The 17,429-nt window shown below is 43.8% G+C and overlaps 1 long non-coding RNA gene across 2 annotated transcripts in view; it reads left to right on the forward strand.

The window, feature by feature from the left end:
- Positions 1 to 2,625: 2,625 nt before the first annotated feature.
- The window catches only part of LOC307181138, a 60,067-nt gene continuing 45,263 nt past the window's right edge, over positions 2,626 to 17,429 (forward strand). For both annotated transcript variants that reach the window (XR_013825995.1, XR_013825996.1), the window contains exon 1: positions 2,626 to 2,686. This is a non-coding gene — a long non-coding RNA (uncharacterized lncRNA). The remainder of the gene's footprint in view (positions 2,687 to 17,429) is intronic.

Raw genomic sequence — 17,429 nt, forward strand, 5'->3', positions numbered from 1 at the left:
TTCGGCCTCTTTTCCTATGCTTTCAATGCAATTCCAGTCTACCTCCTGAAATCGGTTTCCTGCAATTCTGCCCCGCTTTCAAGTCCTCTTGGCAGCCTTACTTCAGTCTATTTTTGGACGATAGCAGTCATTTATAACTCTGCAGGTTTGTGAATTACAGTGCCCCTGAGCTCCTTTCTTCAACTCGCTTTCTTGTGAGCTGGCCGCAACACCGCAGGATGGCTTCAGGCCCTAATCTGGTTCCGGCACGGCACGCTGAGCCTTTGGTTATTTCCTCTTCCTGTTGGGAAATGAGAGTTAAATTTGCACGTCCAGACACCTCCAGCTAGTCTCTCATTGGTTCTCGCTATTCCTGTTCATCTTCCGCAGAAATTGCAAACTGGGGCAAACAGGAGGTTAAAGGCACTGACTCTCCAAGTAGGGAGAGTGTTAGTAAAGCGTCTGGAATGTTGCACCCGAGTATCAGGGTACGAAAACTGAGACATATTTGAACACGTCTCCCGATCACATGGTTGATCATACTCTAGGTTCCACATGCATGTTTTAGCTGAAGGAAGAATACCTTAAACCTGGGTAGTTGAAACCCGTGGAATGGGTACCATGCAATATGACTTCAAAGGGTCTTCATTTGCTCACCGAACCTCTCCAATCCTATCACTGCTGCGTTTATGCCCCTGTACACATGCTTGATTCTCTTTTGGAGACATAGCAATCCATAGGTTTTAAGATACTTACAAGTCAGGTACATTCTTAGGCGTTTAATAGGCGGTGTTGAGTCCATTTCGTTGAGCAAGGAGTAGCTCTTGTCTATTCCATATTTGGCTTAAGGAACTTTATCTGTGCTCATTTCAATCTCTGGTTTTATGCAGCACCCCAACTCACCTTTCCCCTTAAGCAAGCATAAGTTGTTTTTCTAAATTTGAGACCCTGTTCTGTTCTGTAATTCAGTTCCTGTGTAGCCAAGTTTCCATTCTGTGTATTACTGATATCTTATGATGTTTCTTTTTCTGTGTGACTTATTTCAGTTAGAATCATCATACCTGAATCCACTCATTGTGCTGCTAAGGGCCTGATGACACAGATTTCATTGCTGAGTGATATTGCTTTGTAAGTAAATACCACAACTTCTTTATCCATTTTTCACTTTCTGCGATGTTGAACTTGTACTGTAAACGAGGTTCTTGTAAACAGAGCCGTTCGAAAATTTGGGGTGGCTGTGTCTTTTTGATTTTAAATTCCCTAAGCTATAGGACCATAAGTGGAAGTGCCCTAGGCTCTGTTGCTTTGTTTTTTAGATGTTTGAGGAAACACCATACACTTCTCCGGAGTGTCTGTTGGCAATTTACATCCCGCCCATCAGCATAACAAGGCTCCCAGTTCTCCATGGCCTGTCCTGCCTTTCTGGATTTTACACTTTTTTCAGATGGCCCTTTTGACCGGGGGGAAGTGAGACTTCATTGTAGTGCAGATTTCCTTTGCAAGCTTGCTTGGTTGGCCAAAAAGGGCGTATGCGTTTTTTCCTGAATATATTCAGGAAAAAACGCATACGCCCTTTTTGGCCAAGTGCATCATTGTGGACGTTCTGCCTCTTTTCCTATGCTTTCAATGCAATTCCAGTCTACCTCCTGAAATCGGTTTCCTGCAATTCTGCCCCGCTTTCAAGTCCTCTTGGCAGCCTTACTTCAGTCTATTTTTGGACGATAGCTGTCATTTATAACTCTGCAGGTTTGTGAATTACAGTGCCCCTGAGCTCCTTTCTTCAACTCGCTTTCTTGTGACCTGGCCGCAACACCGCAGGATGGCTTCAGGCCCTAATCTGGTTCCGGCACGGCACACTGAGCCTTTGGTTATTTCCTCTTCCTGGTGGGAAATGAGAGTTAAATTTGCCCGTCCAGACACCTCCAGCTAGCCTCTCATTGGTTTTCACTATTCCTGTTCATCTTCCACAGAAATTGCAAAGTGAGCCAAACAGGAGGTTAAAGGCGCTGACTCTCCAAGTGGGGAGAGTGTTAGTAAAGCGTCTGGAATGTTGCACCCGAGTACCAGGGGAGGAAAACTGAGACATATTTGAACACGTCTCCCGTTCACATGGTTGATCATACTTGGGTTCCACATGCATGTTTTAGCTGAAGGAAGAATACCTTAACCCTGGAGAGTTGAGACCCGTGTAATGGGTACCATGCAATATGACTTCAAAGGGTCTTCATTTGCTCACCGAACCTCTCCAATCCTATCACTGCTGCGTTTATGCCCCTGTACACACGCTTGATTCTCTTTTGGAGACATAGCAATCCATAGGTTTTACGATACTTACTAGTCAGGTACATTCTTAGGCGTTTAATATGCGGTGTTGAGTCCATTTCGTTGAGCAAGGAGTAGCTCTTGTCTATTCCATATTTGACTTAAGGAACTTTATCTGTGCTCATTTCAATCTCTGGTTTTATGCAGCACCCCAACTCACCTTTACCCTTAAGCAAGCATAAGTTGCTTTTCTAAATTTGAGAACCTGTTCTGTTTTGGAATGCAGTTCCTGTGTAGCCAAGTTTACATTCCGTGTATTAGTGATATCTTATGATGTTTCTTTTTCTGTGTGACTTATTTCAGTTAGAATCATCGTACCTGAATCCACTCATTATGCTGCTACGGGCCTGATGACATAGATTTCATTGCTGAGTGATACTGCGTTGTAAGTAAATACCACAAGTTCTTTATCCATTTTTCACTTTCTGCGATGTTGAACTTGTACTGTAAACGAGGTTCTTGTAAACAGAGCCGTTCCAAACTTTGGGGTGGCTGTGTCTTTTTTATTTTAATTTCCCTAAGCTATAGGACCATAAGTGGCAGTGCCATAGGTTCTGTTGCTTTGTTTTTTAGATGTTTCAGGAAACACCATACACTTCTCCCGAGTGGTTGTTGGCAATTTACATCCCGCCCATCAGCATAACAAGGCTCCCTGTTCTCCATGGCCTGTCCTGCCTTTCTGGATTTTACACTTTTTTCAGATGGCCCTTTTGACCGGGGGGAAGTGAGACTTCATTGTAGTGCAGATTTCCTTTGCAAGCTTGCTTGGTTGGCCAAAAAGGGCGTATGCGTTTTTTCCTGAATATATTCAGGAAAAAACGCATACGCCCTTTTTGGCCAAGTGCATCATTGTGGACGTTCGGCCTCTTTTCCTATGCTTTCAATGCAATTCCAGTCTACCTCCTGAAATCGGTTTCCTGCAATTCTGCCCCGCTTTCAAGTCCTCTTGGCAGCCTTACTTCAGTCTATTTTTGGACGATAGCTGTCATTTATAACTCTGCAGGTTTGTGAATTACAGTGCCCCTGAGCTCCTTTCTTCAACTCGCTTTCTTTTGAGCTGGCCGCAACACCGCAGGATGGCTTCAGGCCCTAATCTGGTTCCGGTACGGCACGCTGAGCCTTTGGTTAATTCCTCTTCCTGTTGGGAAATGAGAGTTAAATTTGCCCGTCCAGACACCTCCAGCTAGCCTCTCATTGGTTCTCGCTATTCCTGTTCATCTTCCGCAGAAATTGCAAACTGTGCCAAACAGGAGGTAAAAGGCGCTGACTCTCCAAGTGGGGAGAGTGTTAGTAAAGCATCTGGAATGTTGCACCCAAGTACCAGGGGAGGAAAACTGAGACATATTTGAACACGTCTCCCGATCACATGGTTGATCATACTCTGGGTTCCACATGCATGTTTTAGCTGAAGGAAGAATACCTAAAACCTGGGTAGTTGAAACCCGTGGAATGGGTACCATGCAATATGACTTCAAAGGGTCTTCATTTGCTCACCGAACCTCTCCAATCCTATCACTGCTGCGTTTATGCCCCTGTACACATGCTTGATTCTCTTTCGGAGACATAGCAATCCATAGGTTTTAAGATACTTACTAGTCAGGTACATTCTTAGGCGTTTAATATGCGGTGTTGAGTCCATTTCGTTGAGCAAGGAGTAGCTCTTGTCTATTCCATATTTGGCTTAAGGAACTTTATCTGTGCTCATTTCAATCTCTGGTTTTATGCAGCACCCCAACTCACCTTTCCCCTTAAGCAAGCATAAGTTGTTTTTCTAAATTTGAGACCCTGTTCTGTTCTGTAATTCAGTTCCTGTGTAGCCAAGTTTACATTCCGTGTAGTACTGATATCTTATGATGTTTCTTTTTCTGTGTGACTTATTTCAGTTAGAATCATCATACCTGAATCCACTCATTGTGCTGCTAAGGGTCTGATGACACAGATTTCATTGCTGAGTGATATTGCTTTGTAAGTAAATACCACAAGTTCTTTATCCATTTTTCACTTTCTGCGATGTTGAACTTGTACTGTAAACGAGGTTCTTGTAAACAGAGCCGTTCGAAAATTTGGGGTGGCTGTGTCTTTTTGATTTTAAATTCCCTAAGCTATAGGACCATAAGTGGAAGTGCCCTAGGCTCTGTTGCTTTGTTTTTTAGATGTTTCAGGAAACACCATACACTTCTCCTGAGTGGTTGTTGGCAATTTACATCCCGCCCATCAGCATAACAAGGCTCCCAGTTCTGCATGGCCTGTCCTGCCTTTCTGGATTTTACACTTTTTTCAGATGGCCCTTTTGACCGGGGGGAAGTGAGACTTCATTGTAGTGCAGATTTCCTTTCCAAGCTTGCTTGGTTGGCCAAAAAGGGCGTATGCGTTTTTTCCTGAATATATTCAGGAAAAAACGCATACGCCCTTTTTGGCCAAGTGCATCATTGTGGACGTTCTGTCTCTTTTCCTATGCTTTCAATGCAATTCCAGTCTACCTCCTGAAATCGGTTTCCTGCAATTCTGCCCCGCTTTCAAGTCCTCTTGGCAGCCTTACTTCAGTCTATTTTTGGACGATAGCTCTCATTTATAACTCTGCAGGTTTGTGAATTACAGTGCCCCTGAGCTCCTTTCTTCAAGTCGCTTTCTTTTGAGCTGGCCGCAACACCGCAGGATGGCTTCAGGCCCTAATCTGGTTCCGGCACGGCACACTGAGCCTTTGGTTATTTCCTCTTCCTGGTGGGAAATGAGAGTTAAATTTGCCCGTCCAGACACCTCCAGCTAGCCTCTCATTGGTTCTCACTATTCCTGTTCATCTTCCGAAGAAATTGCAAACTGAGCCAAACAGGAGGTTAAAGGCGCTGACTCTCCAAGTGGGGAGTGTGTTAGTAAAGCGTCTGGAATGTTGCACCCGAGTACCAGGGGAGGAAAACTGAGACATATTTGAACACATCTCCCATTCACATGGTTGATCATACTTGGGTTCCACATGCATGTTTTAGCTGAAGGAAGAATACCTTAAACCTGGGTAGTTGAAACCCGTGGAATGGGTACCATGCAATATGACTTCAAAGGGTCTACATTTGCTCACCGAACCTCTCCAATCCTATCACTGCTGCGTTTATGCCCCTGTACACATGCTTGATTCTCTTTCGGAGACATAGCAATCCATAGGTTTTAAGATACTTACTAGTCAGGTACATTCTTAGGCATTTAACATGCGGTGTTGAGTCCATTTCATTGAGCAAGGAGTAGCTCTTGTCTATTCCATATTTGGCTTAAGGACCTTTATCTGTGCTCATTTCAATCTCTGGTTTTATGCAGCACCCCAACTCACCTTTACCCTTAAGCAAGCATAAGTTGCTTTTCTAAATTTGAGACCCTGTTGTGTTTTGGAATTCAGTTCCTGTGTAGCCAAGTTTACATTCTGTGTATTAGTGATACCTTATGATGTTTCTTTTTCTCTGTGACTTATTTCAGTTAGAATCATCGTACCTGAATCCACTCATTATGCTGCTACGGGCCTGATGACATAGATTTCATTGCTGAGTGATACTGCATTGTACGTAAGTACCACAAGTTCTTTATCCATTTTTCACTTTCTGTGATATTGAACTTGTACGGTAAATGAGGTTCTTGTAAACAGAGGCGTCCCAAACTTTGGGGTGGCTGTGTCTTTTTTATTTTAATTTTCCTAAGCTATAGGACCATAAGTGGAAGTGCCCTAGGTTCTGTTGCTTTGTTTTTTAGATGTTTCAGGAAACACCATACACTTCTCCCGAGTGGTTGTTGGCAATTTACATCCCGCCCATCAGCATAACAAGGCTCCCAGTTCTCCATGGCCTGTCCTGCCTTTCTGGATTTTACACTTTTTTCAGATGGCCCTTTTGACCGGGGGGAAGTGAGACTTCATTGTAGTGCAGATTTCCTTTGCAAGCTTGCTTGGTTGGCCAAAAAGGGCGTATGCGTTTTTTCCTGAATATATTCAGGAAAAAACGCATACGCCCTTTTTGGCCAAGTGCATCATTGTGGACGTTCTGCCTCTTTTCCTATGCTTTCAATGCAATTCCAGTCTACCTCCTGAAATCGGTTTCCTGCAATTCTGCCCCGCTTTCAAGTCCTCTTGGCAGCTTTACTTCAGTCTATTTTTGGACGATAGCTGTCATTTATAACTCTGCAGGTTTGTGAATTACAGTGCCCCTGAGCTCGTTTCTTCAACTTGCTTTCTTGTGACCTGGCCGCAACACCGCAGGATGGCTTCAGGCCCTAATCTGGTTCCGGCACGGCACGCTGAGCCTTTGGTTATTTCCTCTTCCTGGTGGGAAATGAGAGTTAAATTTGCCCGTCCAGACACCTCCAGCTAGTCTCTCATTGGTTCTCGCTATTCCTGTTCATCTTCCGCAGAAATTGCAAACTGTGCCAAACAGGAGGTTACAGGCGCTGACTCTCCAAGTGCGGAGAGTGTTATTAAAGCGTCTGAAATGTTGCACCCGAGTACCAGGGGAGGAAAACTGAGACATATTTGAACACGTCTCCCGTTCACATGGTTGATCATACTTGGGTTCCACATGCATGTTTTAGCTGAAGGAAGAATACCTTAAACCTGGAGAGTTGAGACCCGTGGAATGGGTACCATGCAATATGACTTCAAAGGGTCTTCATTTGCTCACCGAACCACTCCAATCCTATCACTGCTGCGTTTATGCCCCTGTACACATGCTTGATTCTCTTTTGGAGACATAGCAATCCATAGGTTTTACGATACTTACTAGTCAGGTACATTCTTAGGCGTTTAATATGCGGTGTTGAGTCCATTTCGTTGAGCAAGGAGTAGCTCTTGTCTATTCCATATTTGGCTTAAGGAACTTTATCTGTGCTCATTTCAATCTCTGGTTTTATGCAGCACCCCAACTCACCTTTACCCTTAAGCAAGCATAAGTTGGTTTTCTAAATTTGAGACCCTGTTCTGTTCTGTAATTCAGTTCCTGTGTAGCCAAGTTTACATTCCGTGTATTACTGATATCTTATGATGTTTCTTTTTCTGTGTGACTTATTTCAGTTAGAATCATCATACCTGAATCCACTCATTGTGCTGCTAAGGGCCTGATGACACAGATTTCATTGCTGAGTGATATTGCTTTGTAAGTAAATACCACAACTTCTTTATCCATTTTTCACTTTCTGTGATATTGAACTTGTAAGGTAAACGAGGTTCTTGTAAACAGAGGCGTCCCAAACTTTGGGGTGGCTGTGTCTTTTTTATTTTAATTTCCCTAAGCTATAGGACCATAAGTGGAAGTGCCCTAGGCTCTGTTGCTTTGTTTTTTAGATGTTTCAGGAAACACCATACACTTCTCCTGAGTGTCTGTTGGCAATTTACATCCCGCCCATCAGCATAACAAGGCTCCCAGTTCTCAATGTCCGGTTGCCTTTCTGGATTTTACACTTTTTTCAGATGGCCCTTTTGACCGGGGGGGAAGTGAGACTTCATTGTAGTGCAGATTTCCTTTGCAAGCTTGCTTGGTTGGCCAAAAAGGGCGTATGCGTTTTTTCCTGAATATATTCAGGAAAAAACGCATACGCCCTTTTTGGCCAAGTGCATCATTGTGGACGTTCTGCCTCTTTTCCTATGCTTTCAATGCAATTCCAGTCTACCTCCTGAAATCGGTTTCCTGCAATTCTGCCCCGCTTTCAAGTCCTCTTGGCAGCCTTACTTCAGTCTATTTTTGGACGATAGCTCTCATTTATAACTCTGCAGGTTTGAATTACAGTGCCCCTGAGCTCCTTTCTTCAACTCGCTTTCTTTTGAGCTGGCCGCAACACCGCAGGATGGCTTCAGGCCCTAATCTGGTTCCGGCCCGGCATGCTGAGCCTTTGGTTAATTCCTCTTCCTGGTGGGAAATGAGAGTTAAATTTGCCCGTCCAGACACCTCCAGCTAGCCTCTCATTGGTTCTCGCTATTCCTGTTCATCTTCCGCAGAAATTGCAAACTGGGCCAAACAGGAGGTTAAAGGGACTGACTCTCCAAGTGGGGAGAGTGTTAGTAAAGCATCTGGAATGTTGCACCCGAGTACCAGGGTACGAAAACTGAGACATATTTGAACACATCTCCCATTCACATGGTTGATCATACTCTAGGTTCCACATGCATGTTTTAGCTGAAGGAAGAATACCTTAAACCTGGAGAGCTGAGACCCGTGTAATGGGTACCATGCAATATGACTTCAAAGGGTCTTCATTTGCTCACCGAACCTCTCCAATCCTATCACTGCTGCGTTTATGCCCCTGTACACACGCTTGATTCTCTTTTGGAGACATAGCCATCCATAGGTTTTAAGATACTTACTAGTCAGGTACATTCTTAGGCGTTTAATATGGGGTTTTGAGTCCATTTCGTTGAGCAAGGAGTAGCTCTTGTCTATTCCATATTTGGCTTAAGGAACTTTATCTGTGCTCATTTCAATCTCTGGTTTTATGCAGCACCCCAACTCACCTTTCCCCTTAAGCAAGCATAAGTTGGTTTTCTAAATTTGAGACCCTGTTCTGTTTTGGAATGCAGTTCCTGTGTAGCCACGTTTACATTCCGTGTATTAGTGATATCTTATGATGTTTCTTTTTCTGTGTGACTTATTTCAGTTAGAATCATCATACCTGAATCCACTCATTATGCTGCTACGGGCCTGATGACATAGATTTCATTGCTGAGTGATACTGCATTGTACGTAAGTACCACAAGTTCTTTATCCATTTTTCACTTTCTGTGATATTGAACTTGTACGGTAAACGAGGTTCTTGTAAACAGAGGCGTCCCAAACTTTGGGGTGGCTGTGTCTTTTTGATTTTAATTTCCCTAAGCTATAGGACCATAAGTGGAAGTGCCCTAGGCTCTGTTGCTTTGTTTTTTAGATGTTTCAGGAAACACCATACACTTCTCCTGAGTGTCTGTTGGCAATTTACATCCCGCCCATCAGCATAACAAGGCTCCCAGTTCTCCATGGCCTGTCCTGCCTTTCTGGATTTTACACTTTTTTCAGATGGCCCTTTTGACCGGGGGGAAGTGAGACTTCATTGTAGTGCAGATTTCCTTTGGAAGTTTGCTTGGTTGGCCAAAAAGGGCGTATGCGTTTTTTCCTGAATATATTCAGGAAAAAACGCATACGCCCTTTTTGGCCAAGTGCATCATTGTGGACGTTCTGCCTCTTTTCCTATGCTTTCAATGCAATTCCAGTCTACCTCCTGAAATCGGTTTCCTGCAATTCTGCCCCGCTTTCAAGTCCTCTTGGCAGCCTTACTTCAGTCTATTTTTGGACGATAGCTCTCATTTATAACTCTGCAGGTTTGTGAATTACAGTGCCCCTGAGCTCCTTTCTTCACCTCGCTTTCTTGTGACCTGGCCGCAACACCGCAGGATGTCTTCAGGCCCTAATCTGGTTCTGGCACGGCACGCTGAGCCTTTGGTTATTTCCTCTTCCTGGTGGGAAATGAGAGTTAAATTTGCCCATCCAGACACCTCCAGCTAGTCTCTCATTGGTTCTCGCTATTCCTGTTCATCTTCCACAGAAATTGCAAACTGGGCCAAACAGGAGGTTAAAGGGACTGACTCTCCAAGTGGGGAGAGTGTTAGTAAAGCGTCTGGAATGTTGCACCCGAGTACCAGGGGAGGAAAACTGAGACATATTTGAACACGTCTCCCGTTCACATGGTTGATCATACTTGGGTTCCACATGCATGTTTTAGCTGAAGGAAGAATACCTTAAACCTGGAGAGTTAAGACCCGTGTAATGGGTACAATGCAATATGACTTCAAAGGGTCTTCATTTGCTCACCGAACCTCTCCAATCCTATCACTGCTGCGTTTATGCCCCTGTACACATGCTTGATTCTCTTTTGGAGACATAGCAATCCATAGGTTTTACGATACTTACTAGTCAGGTACATTCTTAGGCGTTTAATATGCGGTGTTGAGTCCATTTCGTTGAGCAAGGAGTAGCTCTTGTCTATTCCATATTTGGCTTAAGGAACTTTATCTGTGCTCATTTCAATCTCTGGTTTTATGCAGCACCCCAACTCACCTTTACCCTTAAGCAAGCATAAGTTGGTTTTCTAAATTTGAGACCCTGTTCTGTTCTGTAATTCAGTTCCTGTGTAGCCAAGTTTACATTCCGTGTATTACTGATATCTTATGATGTTTCTTTTTCTGTGTGACTTATTTCAGTTAGAATCATCATACCTGAATCCACTCATTGTGCTGCTAAGGGCCTGATGACACAGATTTCATTGCTGAGTGATATTGCTTTGTAAGTAAATACCACAACTTCTTTATCCATTTTTCACTTTCTGTGATATTGAACTTGTACGGTAAACGAGGTTCTTGTAAACAGAGGCGTCCCAAACTTTGGGGTGGCTGTGTCTTTTTGATTTTAATTTCCCTAAGCTATAGGACCATAAGTGGAAGTGCCCTAGGCTCTGTTGCTTTGTTTTTTAGATGTTTCAGGAAACACCATACACTTCTCCTGAGTGTCTGTTGGCAATTTACATCCCGCCCATCAGCATAACAAGGCTCCCAGTTCTCAATGTCCGGTTGCCTTTCTGGATTTTACACTTTTTTCAGATGGCCCTTTTGACCGGGGGGGAAGTGAGACTTCATTGTAGTGCAGATTTCCTTTGCAAGCTTGCTTGGTTGGCCAAAAAGGGCGTATGCGTTTTTTCCTGAATATATTCAGGAAAAAACGCATACGCCCTTTTTGGCCAAGTGCATCATTGTGGACGTTCTGCCTCTTTTCCTATGCTTTAAATGCAATTCCAGTCTACCTCCTGAAATCGGTTTCCTGCAATTCTGCCCCGCTTTCAAGTCCTCTTGGCAGCCTTACTTCAGTCTATTTTTGGACGATAGCTCTCATTTATAACTCTGCAGGTTTGAATTACAGTGCCCCTGAGCTCCTTTCTTCAACTCGCTTTCTTTTGAGCTGGCCGCAACACCGCAGGATGGCTTCAGGCCCTAATCTGGTTCCGGCCCGGCATGCTGAGCCTTTGGTTAATTCCTCTTCCTGGTGGGAAATGAGAGTTAAATTTGCCCGTCCAGACACCTCCAGCTAGCCTCTCATTGGTTCTCGCTATTCCTGTTCATCTTCCGCAGAAATTGCAAACTGGGCCAAACAGGAGGTTAAAGGGACTGACTCTCCAAGTGCGGAGAGTGTTAGTAAAGCATCTGGAATGTTGCACCCAAGTACCAGGGTATGAAAACTGAGACATATTTGAACACATCTCCCATTCACATGGTTGATCATACTCTAGGTTCCACATGCATGTTTTAGCTGAAGGAAGAATACCTTAAACCTGGAGAGCTGAGACCCGTGTAATGGGTACCATGCAATATGACTTCAAAGGGTCTTCATTTGCTCACCGAACCTCTCCAATCCTATCACTGCTGCGTTTATGCCCCTGTACACACGCTTGATTCTCTTTTGGAGACATAGCCATCCATAGGTTTTAAGATACTTACTAGTCAGGTACATTCTTAGGCGTTTAATATGGGGTTTTGAGTCCATTTCGTTGAGCAAGGAGTAGCTCTTGTCTATTCCATATTTGGCTTAAGGAACTTTATCTGTGCTCATTTCAATCTCTGGTTTTATGCAGCACCCCAACTCACCTTTCCCCTTAAGCAAGCATAAGTTGGTTTTCTAAATTTGAGACCCTGTTCTGTTTTGGAATGCAGTTCCTGTGTAGCCACGTTTACATTCCGTGTATTAGTGATATCTTATGATGTTTCTTTTTCTGTGTGACTTATTTCAGTTAGAATCATCATACCTGAATCCACTCATTATGCTGCTACGGGCCTGATGACATAGATTTCATTGCTGAGTGATACTGCATTGTACGTAAGTACCACAAGTTCTTTATCCATTTTTCACTTTCTGTGATATTGAACTTGTACGGTAAACGAGGTTCTTGTAAACAGAGGCGTCCCAAACTTTGGGGTGGCTGTGTCTTTTTGATTTTAATTTCCCTAAGCTATAGGACCATAAGTGGAAGTGCCCTAGCCTCTGTTGCTTTGTTTTTTAGATGTTTCAGGAAACACCATACACTTCTCCTGAGTGTCTGTTGGCAATTTACATCCCGCCCATCAGCATAACAAGGCTCCCAGTTCTCCATGGCCTGTCCTGCCTTTCTGGATTTTACACTTTTTTCAGATGGCCCTTTTGACCGGGGGGAAGTGAGACTTCATTGTAGTGCAGACTTCCTTTGGAAGTTTGCTTGGTTGGCCAAAAAGGGCGTATGCGTTTTTTCCTGAATATATTCAGGAAAAAACGCATACGCCCTTTTTGGCCAAGTGCATCATTGTGGACGTTTTGCCTCTTTTCCTATGCTTTCAATGCAATTCCAGTCTACCTCCTGAAATCGGTTTCCTGCAATTCTGCCCCGCTTTCAAGTCCTCTTGGCAGCCTTACTTCAGTCTATTTTTGGACGATAGCTCTCATTTATAACTCTGCAGGTTTGTGAATTACAGTGCCCCTGAGCTCCTTTCTTCACCTCGCTTTCTTGTGACCTGGCCGCAACACCGCAGGATGTCTTCAGGCCCTAATCTGGTTCTGGCACGGCACGCTGAGCCTTTGGTTATTTCCTCTTCCTGGTGGGAAATGAGAGTTAAATTTGCCCATCCAGACACCTCCAGCTAGTCTCTCATTGGTTCTCGCTATTCCTGTTCATCTTCCACAGAAATTGCAAACTGGGCCAAACAGGAGGTTAAAGGGACTGACTCTCCAAGTGGGGAGAGTGTTAGTAAAGCGTCTGGAATGTTGCACCCGAGTACCAGGGGAGGAAAACTGAGACATATTTGAACACGTCTCCCGTTCACATGGTTGATCATACTTGGGTTCCACATGCATGTTTTAGCTGAAGGAAGAATACCTTAAACCTGGAGAGTTAAGACCCGTGTAATGGGTACCATGCAATATGACTTCAAAGGGTCTTCATTTGCTCACCGAACCTCTCCAATCCTATCACTGCTGCGTTTATGCCCCTGTACACATGCTTGATTCTCTTTTGGTGACATAGCAATCCATAGGTTTTACGATACTTACTAGTCAGGTACATTCTTAGGCGTTTAATATGCGGTGTTGAGTCCATTTCGCTGAGCAAGGAGTAGCTCTTGTCTATTCCATATTTGGCTTAAGGAACTTTATCTGTGCTCATTTCAATCTCTGGTTTTATGCAGCACCCCAACTCACCTTTACCCTTAAGCAAGCATAAGTTGGTTTTCTAAATTTGAGACCCTGTTCTGTTCTGTAATTCAGTTCCTGTGTAGCCAAGTTTACATTCCGTGTATTACTGATATCTTATGATGTTTCTTTTTCTGTGTGACTTATTTCAGTTAGAATCATCATACCTGAATCCACTCATTGTGCTGCTAAGGGCCTGATGACACAGATTTCATTGCTGAGTGATATTGCTTTGTAAGTAAATACCACAACTTCTTTATCCATTTTTCACTTTCTGTGATATTGAACTTGTACGGTAAACGAGGTTCTTGTAAACAGAGGCGTCCCAAACTTTGGGGTGGCTGTGTCTTTTTGATTTTAATTTCCCTAAGCTATAGGACCATAAGTGGAAGTGCCCTAGGCTCTGTTGTTTTGTTTTTTAGATGTTTCAGGAAACACCATACACTTCTCCTGAGTGTCTGTTGGCAATTTACATCCCGCCCATCAGCATAACAAGGCTCCCAGTTCTCAATAGCCTGTTGCCTTTCTGGATTTTACACTTTTTTCAGATGGCCCTTTTGACCGGGGGGGGAAGTGAGACTTCATTGTAGTGCAGATTTCTTTTGCAAGCTTGCTTGGTTGGCGAAAAAGGGCGTATGCGTTTTTTCCTGAATATATTCAGGAAAAAACGCATACGCCCTTTTTGGCCAAGTGCATCATTGTGGACGTTCTGCCTCTTTTCCTATGCTTTCAATGCAATTCCAGTCTACCTCCTGAAATCGGTTTCCTGCAATTCTGCCCCGCTTTCAAGTCCTCTTGGCAGCCTTACTTCAGTCTATTTTTGGATGATAGCTCTCATTTATAACTCTGCAGGTTTGTGAATTACAGTGCCCCTGAGCTCCTTTCTTCAACTCGCTTTCTTTTGAGCTGGCCGCAACACCGCAGGATGGCTTCAGGCCCTAATCTGGTTCCGGCCCGGTATGCTGAGCCTTTGGTTAATTCCTCTTCCTGGTGGGAAATGAGAGTTAAATTTGCCCGTACAGACACCTCCAGCTAGCCTCTCATTGGTTCTCGCTATTCTTGTTCATCTTCCGCAGAAATTGCAAACTGGGCCAAACAGGAGGTTAAAGGGACTGACTCTCCAAGTGGGGAGAGTGTTAGTAAAGCGTCTGGAATGTTGCACCCGAGTACCAGGGTACGAAAACTGAGACATATTTGAACACATCTCCCATTCACATGGTTGATCATACTCTAGGTTCCACATGCATGTTTTAGCTGAAGGAAGAATACCTTAAACCTGGAGAGCTGAGACCCGTGTAATGGGTACCATGCAATATGACTTCAAAGGGTCTTCATTTGCTCACCGAACCTCTCCAATCCTATCACTGCTGCGTTTATGCCCCTGTACACACGCTTGATTCTCTTTTGGAGACATAGCCATCCATAGGTTTTAAGATACTTACTAGTCAGGTACATTCTTAGGCGTTTAATATGGGGTTTTGAGTCCATTTCGTTGAGCAAGGAGTAGCTCTTGTCTATTCCATATTTGGCTTAAGGAACTTTATCTGTGCTCATTTCAATCTCTGGTTTTATGCAGCACCCCAACTCACCTTTCCCCTTAAGCAAGCATAAGTTGGTTTTCTAAATTTGAGACCCTGTTCTGTTTTGGAATGCAGTTCCTGTGTAGCCACGTTTACATTCCGTGTATTAGTGATATCTTATGATGTTTCTTTTTCTGTGTGACTTATTTCAGTTAGAATCATCATACCTGAATCCACTCATTATGCTGCTACGGGCCTGATGACATAGATTTCATTGCTGAGTGATACTGCATTGTACGTAAGTACCACAAGTTCTTTATCCATTTTTCACTTTCTGTGATATTGAACTTGTACGGTAAACGAGGTTCTTGTAAACGGAGGCGTCCCAAACTTTGGGGTGGCTGTGTCTCTTTGATTTTAATTTCCCTAAGCTATAGGACCATAAGTGGAAGTGCCCTAGCCTCTGTTGCTTTGTTTTTTAGATGTTTCAGGAAACACCATACACTTCTCTCGAGTGGTTGTTGGCAATTTACATGCCGCCCATCAGCATAACAAGGCTCCCAGTTCTCCATGGCCTGTCCTGCCTTTCTGGATTTTACACTTTTTTCAGATGGCCCGTTTGACCGGGGGAAGTGAGACTTCATTGTAGTGCAGATTTCCTTTGCAAGCTTGCTTGGTTGGCCAAAAAGGGCGTATGCGTTTTTTCCTGAATATATTCAGGAAAAAACGCATACGCCCTTTTTGGCCAAGTGCATCATTGTGGACGTTCTGCCTCTTTTCCTATGCTTTCAATGCAATTCCAGTCTACCTCCTGAAATCGGTTTCCTGCAATTCTGCCCCGCTTTCAAGTCCTCTTGGCAGCCTTACTTCAGTCTATTTTTGGACGATAGCTGTTATTTATAACTCTGCAGGTTTGTGAATTACAGTGCCCCTGAGCTGCTTTCTTCAACTCGCTTTCTTGTGACCTGGCCGCAACACCGCAGGATGGCTTCAGGCCCTAATCTGGTTCCGGCACGGCACGCTGAGCCTTTGGTTAATTCCTCTTCCTGGTGGGAAATGAGAGTTAAATTTGCCCGTCCAGACACCTCCAGCTAGCCTCTCATTGGTTCTCGCTATTCCTGTTCATCTTCTGCAGAAATTGCAAACTGGGCCAAACAGGAGGTTAAAGGGACTGACTCTCCAAGTGGGGAGAGTGTTAGTAAAGCGTCTGGAATGTTGCACCCAAGTACCAGGGGAGGAAAACTGAGACATATTTGAACACGTCTCCCGTTCACATGGTTGATCATACTCTGGGTTCCACATGCATGTTTTAGCTGAAGGAAGAATACCTTAAACCTGGAGAGTTAAGACCCGTGTAATGGGTACCATGCAATATGACTTCAAAGGGTCTTCATTTGCTCACCGAACCTCTCCAATCCTATCACTGCTGCGTTTATGCCCCTGTACACATGCTTGATTCTCTTTTGGAGACATAGCAATCCATAGGTTTTAAGATACTTACTAGTCAGGTACATTCTTAGGCGTTTAATATGGGGTTTTGAGTCCATTTCGTTGAGCAAGGAGTAGCTCTTGTCTATTCCATATTTGGCTTAAGGAACTTTATCTGTGCTCATTTCAATCTCTGGTTTTATGCAGCACCCCAACTCACCTTTACCCTTAAGCATGCATAAGTTGGTTTTCTAAATTTGAGACCCTGTTCTGTTCTGTAATTCAGTTCCTGTGTAGTCAAGTTTACATTCCGTGTATTACTGATATCTTATGATGTTTCTTTTTCTGTGTGACTTATTTCAGTTAGAATCATCATACCTGAATCCACTCATTGTGCTGCTAAGGGCCTGATGACACAGATTTCATTGCTGAGTGATATTGCTTTGTAAGTAAATACCACAACTTCTTTATCCATTTTTCACTTTCTGCGATGTTGAACTTGTACTGTAAACGAGGTTCTTGTAAACAGAGCCGTTCCAAACTTTGGGGTGGCTGTGTCCTTTTGATTTTAATTTCCCTAAGCTATAGGACCATAAGTGGAAATGCCCTACGTTCTGTTGCTTTGTTTTTTAGTTGTTTCAGGAAACACCATACACTTCTCCCAAGTGGTTCTTGGCAATTTACATCCCGCCCATCAGCATAACAATGGTCCCAGTTCTCCATGGCCTGTCCTGCCTTTCTGGATTTTACACTTTTTTCAGATGGCCCTTTTGACCGGGGGGAAGTGAGACTTCATTGTAGTGCAGATTTCCTTTGCAAGCTTGCTTGGTTGGCCAAAAAGGGCGTATGCGTTTTTTCCTGAATATATTCAGGAAACAACGCATACGCCCTTTTTGGCCAAGTGCATCATTGTGGACGTTCTGCCTCTTTTCCTATGCTTTCAATGCAATTCCAGTCTACCTCCTGAAATCGGTTTCCT

The sequence above is a fragment of the Stenella coeruleoalba genome (assembly GCF_951394435.1).
Source record: "Stenella coeruleoalba genome assembly, contig: scaffold_299, whole genome shotgun sequence".
Lineage (NCBI taxonomy): Eukaryota > Metazoa > Chordata > Mammalia > Artiodactyla > Delphinidae > Stenella > Stenella coeruleoalba.